The following is a 14398-nucleotide window of genomic DNA, read 5'->3' on the forward strand; positions in this document are numbered from 1 at the left end:
TCTGAAAAATCATAGTGGAATGGGTCCAACCAGAAGAAGAAATTCCAGAATTGTGAATGGCATAGAAAGCATGCTGTTAGCCACAATTCCAAAAGTCCTTATTCATCCTTCAGAAAGATTTCAGGCTACCAAAAGGTACTGCATGGGGGTGGTGGTGAAGGATTGTTTATAATAACAAAAGTTTCCTTTTTCAAGTCAGTTAATAGCAGTATTATGGGACTAAAGGATGCCTAAACTTCCAGAGTCACCAGCATGTGTTAAATTTTTAAGACCTTGTCTGAAAACGTTATAAAACACCGAGAAGGCTCAGCTCCTTCTAATATGCTCCAGTCTATGAAGGAGAGTCAATGGTTCCTAATTTCAGACTCTTTTCTCTTCTCCCTCTTTTCCTTTCTCTTTCTCTTCCCTTCTTCCCCTCCTTCTTCCCTCTTTCTATATTTTTCAAACTCCAACGAGGGTAGAACATAAGGAAGAAGAATATGAGCATGTCCAAATTTTCCACATCTATCTTAAACAGAAAAGCACAGAACTACCCTCACTATTCTAACAAGGGTTTTTCCGTTGCTTAGAATAATAGAATGGTACACTGTCAGAGAGGCATGGCCTCTACAGACATGTATCTATAAACCAGGGTTTCCCTATTATATCTTGATCTCATATTCTGTAATAATTTGTATTACAGAATACGAGATTTGTATTCTGTAATAATTATGAATACTCTGAATATTTTATTGAGGCATACCAATGAGACTCCAGTCTAATTCTGGCAAATTTAGAATGAAAAAGAAATAACAGGCAAAGCTACTCTACTCCTCAATATGCCATTAATCTGACACATGGCCAGAGTTTGAGTGCTCTAAATTCACATTCCCAGTGTGTGGATGGGAGATTTAAGACCAATGTGTCTAGTCAAGAGGACCCTTAGGAGGCCACTTCAGTCCAGGTACCCCTACAGTTCAGACCAGGAGGGCACAAAGGCACCTTGGGTCTACAAACACTGGGCCAGGCTATGAAATTTGGGAGTGAGGAGGGACTGATGATGCATGCTTCAGGCACATGGAGGTCCCCAACAAGGATGGTGACATATCAGCATCCCCAGTGAATATAAGAGAAACACTTGGAGCAGGTAAGAACCACAGAAACAGAGCCACCTGATCTCCTGCTGCAGTGCCCAGTATGCAGCCCTAGGTGTTCCTGTCCACCAGAGTCTTATTGTTATATGTCCATTTACCTCCTGCCTTGGGCTTACATGTCTCTGTTCACTTGTCAGGGCTCTGGAAGCTTTCGTGTCTATTCAACTAGAAAAGGTGGGGCTGCGGGACATGATGCTGAATACCTTCCTCCTCAGGAAACAAGCCATGGCTGACAGAATGAAGAACCTCGTGAGTGTAGTAAGAAGGGCTCCCTAAAGATTACATCATCTTTTACATTTGAGCGAATAAAAATTCTTAACTTGGAACCTGTTGCTTTCAGCCTATTTGGATAGAACTATTGAAAATATAAAGAAATGAAAAAAAGAGTTCAATAAGAAATAGAAAGGAAGGAATTCAAGCTAATTGCAGTCTAGTTTTTAAAATATGTGCATTTTTCCAAGGGCACATTTTGTTTTGTCGCTTTCTAAGCAGAACTAGTTTCAACACCTGCTCCGCAACATTTGACAACTCCTGAGTGACCCACAGGTGCTTAGGGGGTTTAGACAAGGTGTGCAAGGGCTCTTGCCATCAAATTCACCTGTTATCTTGGTTTTTCAGACACTACCACCATGTTTCTATTAAACAGTTTTTTACTAACCTAATCTTTTGAAAAGTATTATGAAATTCAAACCTTTGTCAATTAAAAGTGTTGCTTAATTTTATGGATATTATTCATTAATTTTTTGATGAAGAAGTCCTTAGGCTAATATATAGTTATTTGGGAATGAAATGACAAGGTTCACAATCTCTAGGCTTTGTCCATACCTGTGACTGAAAAGGAAGGACTTCAATTCACCTAATCAAGTTCTACAAATTGGAAATGATGGAGGCTAGACCTTCTAGATTACTGCTGAGCAATAATGGAGGCAAAGGACTCCTTTTGGTAAGTAATTAAGTAAATTACTTTGATAAGTAAATTACTTTTTAAACTAAAATATTCAAAAAATATTGACCAAGTGAAAAGTATATTAGCTCATTAACTGCCCTTCAGGAATATCCAATGCCTATCAGATTAGAAAGGGTTCAGACAATATAATTGTCAGTTTTGTCAAGGTCTGGGATTTTAGCCTACTTATAAGCTAATAAGTTAGCCTGTTACTGTTCTGAGGATGCTGGCAGAGGACACAAGACTCCTAGGTCAGAGACAAAGAACTTTGTTACTCACAGCAGAGCCAGCCTCATGAGCCTCATGTTTGTGCCATTTCCTTTTGCCTCCCGGGTCCCACAGGGGCAACATGGAGGAGCTGAGGTACACGCAGTTTTGTGTCACAGTTGAGTAACATTGAGCTTGGGAATCCACCTGCTCTTTTTTCTAGAGAGAGATGTTACCTCATCCCTCCAGACTGCTCTCTGCAAACGTAACCTTGAGAAATGGTTCAGGTAAAGAGTGGTAAGGGCCTTGAATTCTTGGCATACTCACAAGATGTGCTGGAGTAGGAAAGACCCACAGAGGAATATCTCCCAGTAGGTTGACATTCAGAAAGAATATCTCAGCTGTGTGGCCTTCTTGTGCTATAAGTTAGCTATAAGTTTGTACAGATGTATTAGCTTGGGGAATTCTTATAGCCAACTGTCTAATAGGAAAACTGTCATTCTCTTTTATCACAGGATGAAATTGGAAAAGTCAAGAGAGACGTTATAGTTGAATATTGCCAGAAGTAAGTATAGTATATGTGAACTACACATGCTGATTTATTACTCTGAACTCAATAAACAACAGTATTATACAGAAATCCATACAATTAATCAGCTGGTTTGTGTTCAAGCCACAGTCCTACTGGATAAAAGCAAATTAAGCTGTCTTCTGACACACAGAGGAAGCAGTATCAAAAGTGATGGCTAAGAGGCACTTGGAAGAGATCCATGTCTCTGCCTTCAGACAATAGCAACCTGACCAAGACAGAAGTTTCTTCTTGACAGAGGTCCTCTTTCTCTTCGAAAAGTCTCCAGGGACTTATATCCTGGAACTTCCTTGAGAGATGGAACAACTTGGGTTCACCTCTGCACATCATCTCTTCTTCTGACTTTTTAGATTCAACTGCCACATGTCTCACTATGCTCTTCGGGGGCAGATCACGGCATACTGCAACAGCCTGAGAGCACTGCTGGACGATTTCCCAACCATCAGAGATACCTTTTTTGTGGTGGGACAGCCACAAGAAAAGAAGGGGTCGAGGGACTCCAAGGAGGGCTTCAAGACTGACCCCAGGTGCAGAATTTTCTTTAGAGCTTGTTATTCCCCCTCCCTATCCCACTTCTCCTAGGAGAGAGGTTTGTTAAGTTTGGTATGGAAATCTTGCTCCCTTTAACATATTTAACCTTGATCTTCTGGTCCAGAAGGGGAAAAGACAGAGCTAACACTCCAAGAATAAGTGTATCTTTGTATTTGAACGCAAAAGGAGTTCTTTGTTTATGGGCTGTTTGACTGCTTTTTCAATCTATGAAGTTTCGTTTACTCCTGGAGTACACAGAGATTTTCATCAGTCACACCCTTTTACATAGGCCAGCATCTAAAATAAGCAAACAAATAAGTAAACTTAATCTTGCACTGTTTCTGGCTTCAAATATTTTACTCAGTGGAGTAGAAGAAATATTCAGGAAAAAACAAAGCAAAACAAAACAGTGATACTCCAGTGCTTTGGATAAATCAGTGTCCTTCCGTACTTCACTGATAGAGAAAAAAATGTATATGTAGAATGATATTAAGTGATAAGAGTGGAGCTGTTTCCATACCTCCTTATCATGCCTTATCCAGTTTTCCAGATGTTCATAATTCAGCCTACCTAGAGTTCACTCATTTGGATGAAGGAGTTGGCATACCTGTGCTGTAAGTGACCAAGTTTCCTTTGAGGAAAAAAAAAAGGGGGTATTACACAGTTACACAGCCTCCAAGAGGGAGCAAAAACACCCTATAGGGTGACCTGCCTTCCTTCCTTACTCTTTCCCTTTTGGCGTGCCAGAGTTTAGTTCTGAGTAGAAGTAATAATAAATATGATCACAGAACAGAAAGATGGAAGGGAATTGAAAGACCATATGTATCAGACCACTCTTTCACTCACTTATCATTCATGGATTATTCAACCATTATTTGTTCAGTGCTTACTTGGTTCCAAGCTTTGTTATGTATACTGGAGTTACAAAGGTGAATAAGTCATTTTGACTCTGGCAATAAATTCGGTCTAGTGGAGGAAATCTCTATGAATGAACAAGTCACTTCAAAGATGTCAAAGATAACATGTTAGAGTTATGTGAAAGTCCTGTGAGGACACAAAAGAGGAAGTGTTGAACTCTAGCCCAGGGCCTCAGGGAGAAAGTCAAAGAAGAGGTGACAGGTAAGTTGGAGTTCACTAAGGAAAAGGTGATGATAGAACAGATTAGAGAATGCTAGAGAATCAAAGAAGTTGAGTCTCTGCGCTTGGCTGACTGATAGCTGGCTATCAAAATAGTGGCCAATCTGACCTTGATAGTTATAAGGTGACCAGTTTGTGGATTACCAGTGTTTTGTCTCATGAGCCCAGCCAGTACATTCACTTGGGTAGAATTCAGGATTTACCTAATGGAAGAATGCATTAGAGAGAGAAGCAGGGCAAAAAATACCTCAGGAGACTGATAATTTTGCTGAAAGTTTGACTGGACATCTATTGCTCAGTGAGGCTGAAGTGCATCTTTCTTTCATATAAAAACATCACAGGATAATCCTCTAAGACTTCTTAGTTCCATTTTCTCATCCACCCAACAGCCATGTCAACCATTTATAAACCCAATCTACATTTGGATCAAATTTTAAAAATAGTTGACAGAACTCTAACCGTGAGTTCACTACATTTTTATTTAGGATAAATGGATTAAGGAAGTCTGTTTTGGTTTCTGATCTATTTTATTTGCAGCCACCAAATAAGGAGGTCAGGAAGTAGAGAGGGGAAAAAAAATCTCACCAACTTACAGGTTTTGCTCTATTCTGTTATTGGGTTTTTTGGGGGTTTGTTTTGTTTTGTTTTTGTTTTTTTGGTAGATGATGTGTGTTACCTAAAGATTAAGGGAAACAGTCATTTAATGGGGAGAGGCTAGAGCCCTAAATCGTCTGGTCAGTATTGTGATCATTTCAGGACAGGGCTTTGGTCTAGGAAAGTGCGAGCAAAGGGAGTGCCCACACAGAGCCCAAGTCATATAGTCAGGCAGCGGATGAACAGCAACTGATACAGATTCAGCAATTCTCCACTACACCCATCTCCTGCTTCCTAAAATCTCTAGATTTTAACATGTCCCTTCTAATACACTCACATGAAATGGAGAAAGGAAGTTCTGTCTTCTGTGGAAGTTTGGAAAAGGTACTGTATATAATTCTAACGCTAACCCTAACCCTAACTCCAAAGTCTATGATTCCATGCATTGAGTATTAATAAGAAATGAACCTCAGCCACAAGAAGTATAATAGAGAGAGGCATGGCCCAAGAATTAGAATGTTGGACTTTACCTGGCTCAGTCATAAGTTGTTCTGAGGTCTCGGGCAAATCACTTTTTTTCAGTCTCTGGACTTCAACTTTCCATCAAATAAGTGAGGAGATTGAAGCAGCTCTCTGAAGTTAAACATGCTGTTTCTTAGTGCTAAATTGTCTAGGACTGCTCAGGAAAGACTTGCTGGGAAGGGAGCCATCTAAGAATGTTCATGGAATGATCAGTGGGAATCATCCCAGGTCAAGATTAACTAGAGATAAAGGGACAGAGTTGAGGAATGAGGGTCATGGAGAACAGAGGTTCTCACCTTATTCCTAAAATAAGGAGTTGTGTTAGATCAAGGATAAGAAATGTTTTATTTTAAATGTCAATTCTGTGTCCTGCTGTATTAGTGTCCTGCTGAGGATTCTAAGACATCCCAAGCTTGTGAGATTGTTGTGATTGATTGGCAATGTCATACCATGGTCAAGGAAAGGGAGAAAGGAGGCCTCCCTACTTGTGTTTGCCATCCCCTTGACTAGAAGAGCCCCATAAATTCTGTAGGTTTAAAATTCTAAAATGCTGCTTAATCCTTAAAGCCTGTAACATACTGTTCAGTTTTAGCAGAGACACCCTGCCCCTAAACCAGAACCTGAATAGAAGAGGAACCAAGGGAAGCTCTCCTCCAAAGAATGATGCCCCTTAAGGGCTCTATGTCCTTCATGGCTCTAGAGGAGACTGGAGTCTGGAGACTGGGATGACACTTGGCCACACTCCCAGGAGCTATGGCGCTGGCTGATAGAGGAGTGAGGAAGGCACAGAAAGAGAGGACACTAACATTCAAGCCCTTGCTGTGTGACAGCCAGATCCACCACTATGCCATACTGCTGCTTTATGAGGATTAGAAGAAAGCACAGTTTCCCCCGGGCAGGGGTAGCCCCATGCCAGGGTGCAGAGCTTGGCAAGTAAAGTATAGGCTGGATCTCAGCCACTGCTGGTTGCCTCAGGGCACAATCTGAACAGTACATGGTAGCCTTGGTGCCAAGCACTGTATAACAATGAATTAGACATGGTTTTTTCCCTTCAGGCAAGGGGAAATAGGCAATTACAGTACGTTGTGATAAAGAATAAAATTAAAGTATTATGAAAGCACTCACCAGGAAATATTCAGTATTATCTGAAGGAGCAGGGAGGTGGGGATGCAGAGCTAGGTGGGCTTCAGGGAAGAGGGGACACTTAGCCTGGGTCTTGAAGGAAGACTAGTGTTGCAGGTGCACAAGGAAAAGAAATTCAGTTCAAGCTGGGAGACCTGCATGTGTAATGGCACAGAGATAAGAGACAGCATGTGGACCTCCCAGTGGCTCCTATCCAAGGTATGTGAGGATGAGTTGGGGAAGCAGAATGTACAGCACGAAGGGCAAGATCCAGAAGTCTGCCATTTGTCCTTCAACAAACAGGGAGACGGGGGCAAATGATTGTCAGCGACCATTTAGGGACCTACTAAAACTGTACAGACAGGAGATGTTTAGGAAGTGAAATCAGCTAGGCCAGGTGCTAGATTTAATGCAGAACTGAGTGAGGAGAAGGAAGAGGAGTCTAGGATGTCACCCAGAGTCTCTGGCTTGGGTGAATAAAAAGATGGCAGTGTTGCTGTTGTTTAATGGGTACAGAGTTTCGGTTTTGGAATATGGAAAAAAATTTTCTGGACATAAATGATGGTGATGGTTGCACAACAGTGTTAATGTACTTCATGCCACTGAAATGTGCACTTAAAAACAGTTAAAATGGTAAATTTTATGTTATGTATGTTTTATCACATTTTATAATGGAAGAAAGAAAGAATGGTAATGCCATTAAGAGGAGAGATATGGAGGGGGAGATAATGAATCACAGCTCAGAAGCCCCTGTTGTGAATTTCTTCCCTTGGTCTCCCAACTAGTCTCAGATGCTTCTTATTCTGGATGTTTTCCACTTTCACATACTTCCATTCCTCCATGCTTCTATCATAGCATCATGCTCGCAGGTCTAGCTGCCTCTGGAATGTAAGATCCTTGAGGGCAGAGATTGTCTTCACGTCATATCCTGTGTGTGTGCCTGTGCCTTTGACCTTGGTTTGAAAGGGAGGATGGGGAGGGGAGAGTGAGCCCACAGGAAGTGGGGGCAGTTCCAGCCCATTTAATTCAATTATGAAATAACAGACCATGTCATCATCTGCTGCTAGGAATTTGGTATGAGGCTTAAGGAAGACTTGGAGTTGTTGAAAAAGGAAATGGACATGAGAGCTGATCAAAGGAAAGAAAACCAATTTTCCCTGTCATGACACAGCTCAGGCTGGAAACCATTTATTTGTTGTTGCATCAATGCAATTAGCGGTGTGATTTCCTCTAGCTGTGCTCAGCAGCATGCAACTAGAAGCAGAAACAGACTAGCTAGAGGGATCCAGAGCTGGGGTTTTGCTAGATAAGTGGGTCATGAGTACAAAAAAACAGAGAGCTGAAGGTGCTGGTGGGAGAGTAGTTCATGTGCTTGGCTGTGAGACCTAGTGTGGGTAGGGAAGGGAGTAGTGGGGGTCAGAATGGAACTGACAGGTGAAAGGGGAGGCCAGAGGGCTGAATGACATCAAGGAACATATTTTGGGGGGATAAAGGAGGTTTAGTGGGAGTGAATGAGTGAGAAAACTGGAAGAATAAAAGGTTGAGCTGGAAAGTAGGATATTTGAGTTTAAGTCTTTAGAGGTGATATGGTTCCAGGTGATGATAAGGTCTGGAGTGTTGCCCTGGAGTGGGCAGTGAAGGAGAATGGAGGTGAAGGGGGTGATGTTGAGCAGGTCAAGGAATTTTCAGGCCACTGAGTTGGTGGGCCATCACAAGCGGGGAAGAATCCTCCTTGCAGGGCTGAGAACCAGGCTTTGCTCCTGCACTGAGCACTTAAAGCTTTATGCTGCCCTCTCTTTCCCCCTTCAGTAGAGGGCTACTTGCTGCAGGCAGGGGTAGAAATGGCAGGAAATAATAGATGAGAAGGAAAGGATAACATTTGGTAGAGGGCCCTGTGGCTCCAGGAACACATGTGCTTCTCAGAGGCCAAGACTGAGTTCAGCCACACTGCTGCCAGCCCCATTGGCCCACAGACCTGTGTGCTCAGACATGGGCCTTATGACTTTTTATTGTTGATAGTCAGTGTTTCCTTGGGGCACCTTCAAACAAATAATAGAGATAAGGCGAGCTTTAGCTGGTTTTGACCTACTCCAGGACAGGATAGTCTGACTTTGTGGTTGCTGAAATAAGAGAAGTTCTCCAAACTAACACCACCATACTTTGTTCCTGAGCTTCAAATTACCTGATTAAAACCCTGAGACTTGAGACTACTCCAAGCAGAGTTGTAGTAATTTAAATAGTTTCATATTCAGAATGTTTGATATCGAAAACATTCAGCCCTCAGTTAAAATGAATTACATTTTACTTTAAGAAATGGAAAGGGTCATCTGAGTCTCTCCTAAGGACCCAGAAATAATGACAGTCAAAAAATGCCCCTATGATTTCCAAAAGACTCCCTAGAAGGTGAGACCCTCGCGTTGGGAGTCCTTGCTATAGACAATAGAGTGGGAATGGAAACTGGGTACAAGAGAGCAATGGGATCAATAGGACCTGAGGGATAAAGAAGGAAGCATCTAAAAATGACTCCTTGGGCTTCCCTGGTGGTGCAGTGGTTGAGAGTCCACCTGCCGATGCAGGGGATGCAGGTTCGTGCCCTGGTATGGGAAGATCCCACATGCCGCGGAGCGGCTGGGCCCGTGAGCCGTGGCCGCTGAGCCTGCGCGTCCGGAGCCTGTGCTCCGCAACGGGAGAGGCCACAACAGTGAGAGGCCCGCGTACCCCACCCCAAAAAAAAGACTCCCTAGTTTCTGGTTTTGAGGACTTGAGGGTTGTGTTTCTTTTAACACAGGAGGAAGCCCGGGATCGGGGTGTGGGTGGGGGTGAGGAGTTCAGTTCTTGCCTTTTTTGACTGAGGTGCCCTGAGGCACTGTCAGCCAAGATGGAGCAAGTTGGGACTGTGGAGCTGTGGAAGGGCTTCAGGGGAACTGGAGACATTCTGTTTCCCAGGCCAGGTAGTGGGGTGGGTACTTGGGCTTGTGTGAATCCTTACACCAGACATATATGAATTATGTATTATGTATTTGTATGTAAACCCAGTAATGAAGAGATAGCAATACTGCTGCCTAAGAAATGATAAAGTATTTGGAGGAGGAAGAAAGGAGAAAGAAGGAAAAGAGGGCCAGAGTCTAGAGAGCCTGGCAGGAAACGTGGTGGGGAGAGAAGGAAAATAGAGGCTGGTTTCTAGAGCCTGGATTCTAGAACTAGACAGACCTGCACTTAAATCTCAACTTCATCTCTTAGGAGCTGGATAGGAAAGATCTACGTAGCCTGGTAGGGCCTCAGTTTTCTCATCTGTGAAACAGGAACGACATAGGAACATCCCAAGGTTGTCGTAAGAATTAAGTGAGAAAATGTCACCCCAGGTATGGTGCTGGCACTTAATTTATGCCCTCTGCTTCCTTTCTTATTACACCGTTCCCCCCCCCGCTGTGCCCACTCCTTCCTCCCGATAACAGCTGAAGCTAAAACCAGCCCAACTGCTCTTCTCCTGTTGAGTTATTTATAACTGTGGCCACTTGTGAGCAGCCTGAAAAGGAGGGCTGCTGCCCTTGGGCTTAAACGCTGGGTGTGTGTGTCACCACAACATGGGCTCTGGGGCTGTGGCTGGAGGGCGGTGGTATAAGTTCATGCCAGACGCCCCTTTTAGAAAGAGAAATGCTGTACTCCTGGAGTTTTCTTCTCATGCCGCAGGAGTTTTCAGCCCTGGCCGCGATGTTTGCTTCCTGCTGACGGGAAAGTCTTCCTCAATTTATGGTTCATACCCCATCCTTCTGAAGTGCTGATTATGTTCAAAACTCTGCCTGTAAAGGTTTGTATTTTTTTATGTATGCCAGAATGGAAATTGGCTGTTTTGATGTCCCACAGTTAAACATATCAATTTCAGAGAACATCTCTTTTTTTTTTTTTCAGGAACACCTAATAACTGAAATCTCACAGCTCCTCATGTTTTTGCCTGCTTTATTATATTTTCCCTTGTGCCTCATTATTTCATAGTTCTGTTTCTCCATGGTCATTACTGAACACTAATTGGAGCTTCCGACATTCCTTATTAATCCTTAATTTCCTCCACAATGCCAAGAAAACCGCATCCTGTTGCGCTGAAACTGAGGAGAGGTTGAGATCGCACTTAATCACAGTCATTAGCTGGTTCCTGTTTTTTGAGGGGTTCCTCTAAGTACCTCATTTACTGATAGAGGGTGACCATTAAAAAAGAGTAGAATAGGTATTGTATCTGGAATTTATCTGTCTTCCTCTCAGATTGCAGGCTCCCTGAGGGCAAGGGCCAGGTCTGATATATGTCTATAGCTCCATCACACAGCACAAGGCCTGGCAAGGAGTAAGAATTCAACAGAAGTGTGCAAAATAAAAGTGAGTTCTGAGTTGACTTGGGGAGAGGCGAGAAGATGGCGGAAGAGTAAGCCGCGGAGATCACCTTCCTCCTCACAGATACATCAGAAATACATCTACACGTGGAACTTCTCCTATAGAACACCCACCGAACGCTGGCAGAAGACCTCAGACCTCCTAAAAGGCAAGAAACTTCCCACGTACCTGGGTAGGGCAAAAGAAAAAAGAATAAACAGAGACAAAAGAACAGGGACGGGACCCGCACCAGTGGGAGGGAGCCGTGAAGGAGGAAAGGTCTCCACACACTAGAAGCCCCTTCGCGGGCGGAGACTGCGGGTGGCGGAGTGGGAAGCTTCAGAGCCACGGAAGAGAGCGCAGTAACAGGGTGCGGAGGGCAGAGCGGAGAGACTCCCTCACGGAGGATCGGTGCCGACCACCACTCACCAGCGTGAGAGGCTTGCCTGCTCACCGGTCGGGGCGGGCGGGTCTGGGAACTGAGCCTCGGGCGGATCCCAGGGAAAGGTCTGGAGTTGGCAGAGTGAAAACAGCCTGAAGGGGTTAGTGCACCACAGCTGGCCGGGAGGGAGTCCGGTTGAAGTCTGGCGCTGCCGAAGAGGCAAGAGACCTTTTCTTCCCTCTTTACTTCCTGGTGCGCGAGGAGAGGGGTTTAAGCGCGCCGCTTAAAGGAGCTCCAGAAACGGGCGCGAGCCGCAGCTGTCGGCGCGGACAGCAGAGACGGGTTCAGGACGCTAGGGTTGCTGCTGCCGCCACCAAGAGGCCTGTGTGCGAGCACAGGTCACTCTCCACACCGCCCCTCCCGGGAGCCCGTGCAGCCCGCCACTGCCGGGGTCCCGGGATCCAGGGACAGCTTCCCCAGGAGAACGCGCGGCGTGCCTCCGGCCGGTGCAGCATCATGCTAGCCTCTGCCGCCGCAGGCTCGCCCCATATCCGTGCCCCTCCCTCCCCCCCAGCCTGTGCCAGAGCCCCCGAATCAGCTGCTCCTTTAACCCCGTCCTGTCTGAGAGAAGGGCAGACGCCCTCGACCTACACGCAGAGGTGGGGCCAAGTCCAAAGCTGAACCCCAGGAGCTATGCGAACAAAGAGGAGAGAGGGAGGTCTCTCCCAGCAGCCTCAGAAGCAGCGGATTAAAGCTCCACAATCAACTTGAAGTGCCCTGCATCTGTGGAAAACCTGAATAGACAGCGAAATATCCCAAGTTGAGGAGGTGGACTTTGGGAGCAAGATATACTATTATTTTCCCTTTTTTTCTTTTTGTGAGTGTGTATGTGTGTGCTGCTGAGTGAGATTTTGTCTCTATAGCTTTGCTTGAACCATTTGTCCTAGGGTTAGACTGACCCGTTTTTCTTTGTTTTTTTTAAATAGAAATTTTTCTTCTTAATAATTATTTTTTATTTTAATAACTATATTTTATCCTACTTTATTTTGTCTTCTCCCTTTCTTTCTTCCTTTCTTCCCTCCTTCCTTCCTTTCTTCCTTCCTTCCTTCTTCCCTCCCTTCCTTCCTCCCTTCCTTGCTACCTTTCTTCCTTCTTTTCTTCCTCCCTTCCATCCTCTCTTCCTTCCTCCCTTTCTTCCTCTCCTCCTTCCTTCCTTCCTTTCTTGCTTCCTTCCTTCATTTCTTCTTTCCTCCCTTCCTTTCTTCCTTCCTCCCTTCTTTCCTTCCCTCCCTCCCTCCCTCCCTCCTTCCTTCCTTCCTTCCTTCCTTCCTTCCTTCCTTCCTTCCTTTCCTTCCTATTTTTTCTCCCTTTTATTTTGAACCATGTGGATTAAAGGCTCTTGGTGCTCCAGCCAGGCGTCAGGGCTGTGTCTCTGAGGTGGGAGAACCAACCTCAGGACGCTGGTCCACAAAAGACCTCCCAGCTCCACGCAATATCAAACGGCAAAAATCTCCCAGAGATCTCCATCTCAACACCAAGACTCAGCTTCACTCAAGGACCGACAACAAACAGTGCTGGACACCCTATGCCCAACAAAGAGCAAGACAGGTCTACAGCCCCATCCATTAGCAGAGAGGCTGCCTAAAATCATAATAAGGCTACCAACATCCCCAAACACACCACCAGACGTGGACCTGCCCACCAGAAAGACAAGATCCAGCCTCATCCACCAGAAGAGAGGCGCTAGTCCCCGCAACCAGGAAAACTACTCAACCCACTGAACCAACCTCAGCCACTGGGGACAGCCACCAAAAACAATGGAACTACGAACCTGCAGCCTGCAAAAAGGAGACCCCAAACACAGTAAGATAAGCAAAATGAGAAGACAGAAAAACACACAGCAGATGAAGGAGCAAGATAAAAACACACCAGACCTAACAAATGAAGAGGAAATAGGCAATCTACCTGAAAAAGAATTCAGAATAATGATAGTAAAGATGATTCAAAATCTTGGAAATAGAATAGACAAATTGCAAGAAACAGTTAACAAGGACCTAGAAGAAATAAAGAGGAAGCAAGCAACGATAAGCAACACAATAAATGAAATGAAAAATACTCTAGATGGGATCAATAGCAGAATAACTGAGGCAGAAGGACGGATCAGTGACCTGGAAGATAAAATAGTGGAAATAACTACTGCAGAGCAGAAGAAAGAAAAAAGAATGAAAAGGACTGAGGACAGTCTCAGAGACCTCTGGGACAACATTAAATGCACCAACATTCGAATTATAGGGGTCCCAGAAGAAGAAGAGAAAAAGAAAGGGACTGAGAAAATATTTGAAGAGATTATAGTTGAAAACTTCCCTAATATAGGAAAGGAAATAGTCAATCAAGTCCAGGAAGCACAGAGAGTCCCATACAGGCTAAACCCAAGGATAAACACGCCAAGACACATAATAATCAAACTTTCAAAAATTAAATACAAAGAAAACATATTAAAAGCAGCAAGGGAAAAACAACAAATAATACACAAGGGAATCCCCATAAGGTTAACTTCTGATCTTTCAGCAGAAACTCTACAAGCCAGAAGGGAGTGGCAGGACATATTTAAAGTGATGAAGGAAAAAAACCTACAACCGAGATTACTCTACCCAGCAAGGATCTCATTCAGATTTGATGGAGAAATTAAAACCTTTACAGACAAGCAAAAGCTGAGAGAGTTCAGCACCACCAAACCAGCTCTACAACAAATCCTAAAGGAACTTCTCTAGGCAAGAAACACAAGAGAAGGAAAAGACCTACAAGAACAACCCGAAACAATGAAGTAAATGGTAATAGGAACATACATATCGATAATTACCTTAAAGGTAAAT

This window comes from Kogia breviceps, chromosome 13, assembly GCF_026419965.1.
Source record: "Kogia breviceps isolate mKogBre1 chromosome 13, mKogBre1 haplotype 1, whole genome shotgun sequence".
In the NCBI taxonomy this organism is placed as follows: domain Eukaryota; kingdom Metazoa; phylum Chordata; class Mammalia; order Artiodactyla; family Physeteridae; genus Kogia; species Kogia breviceps.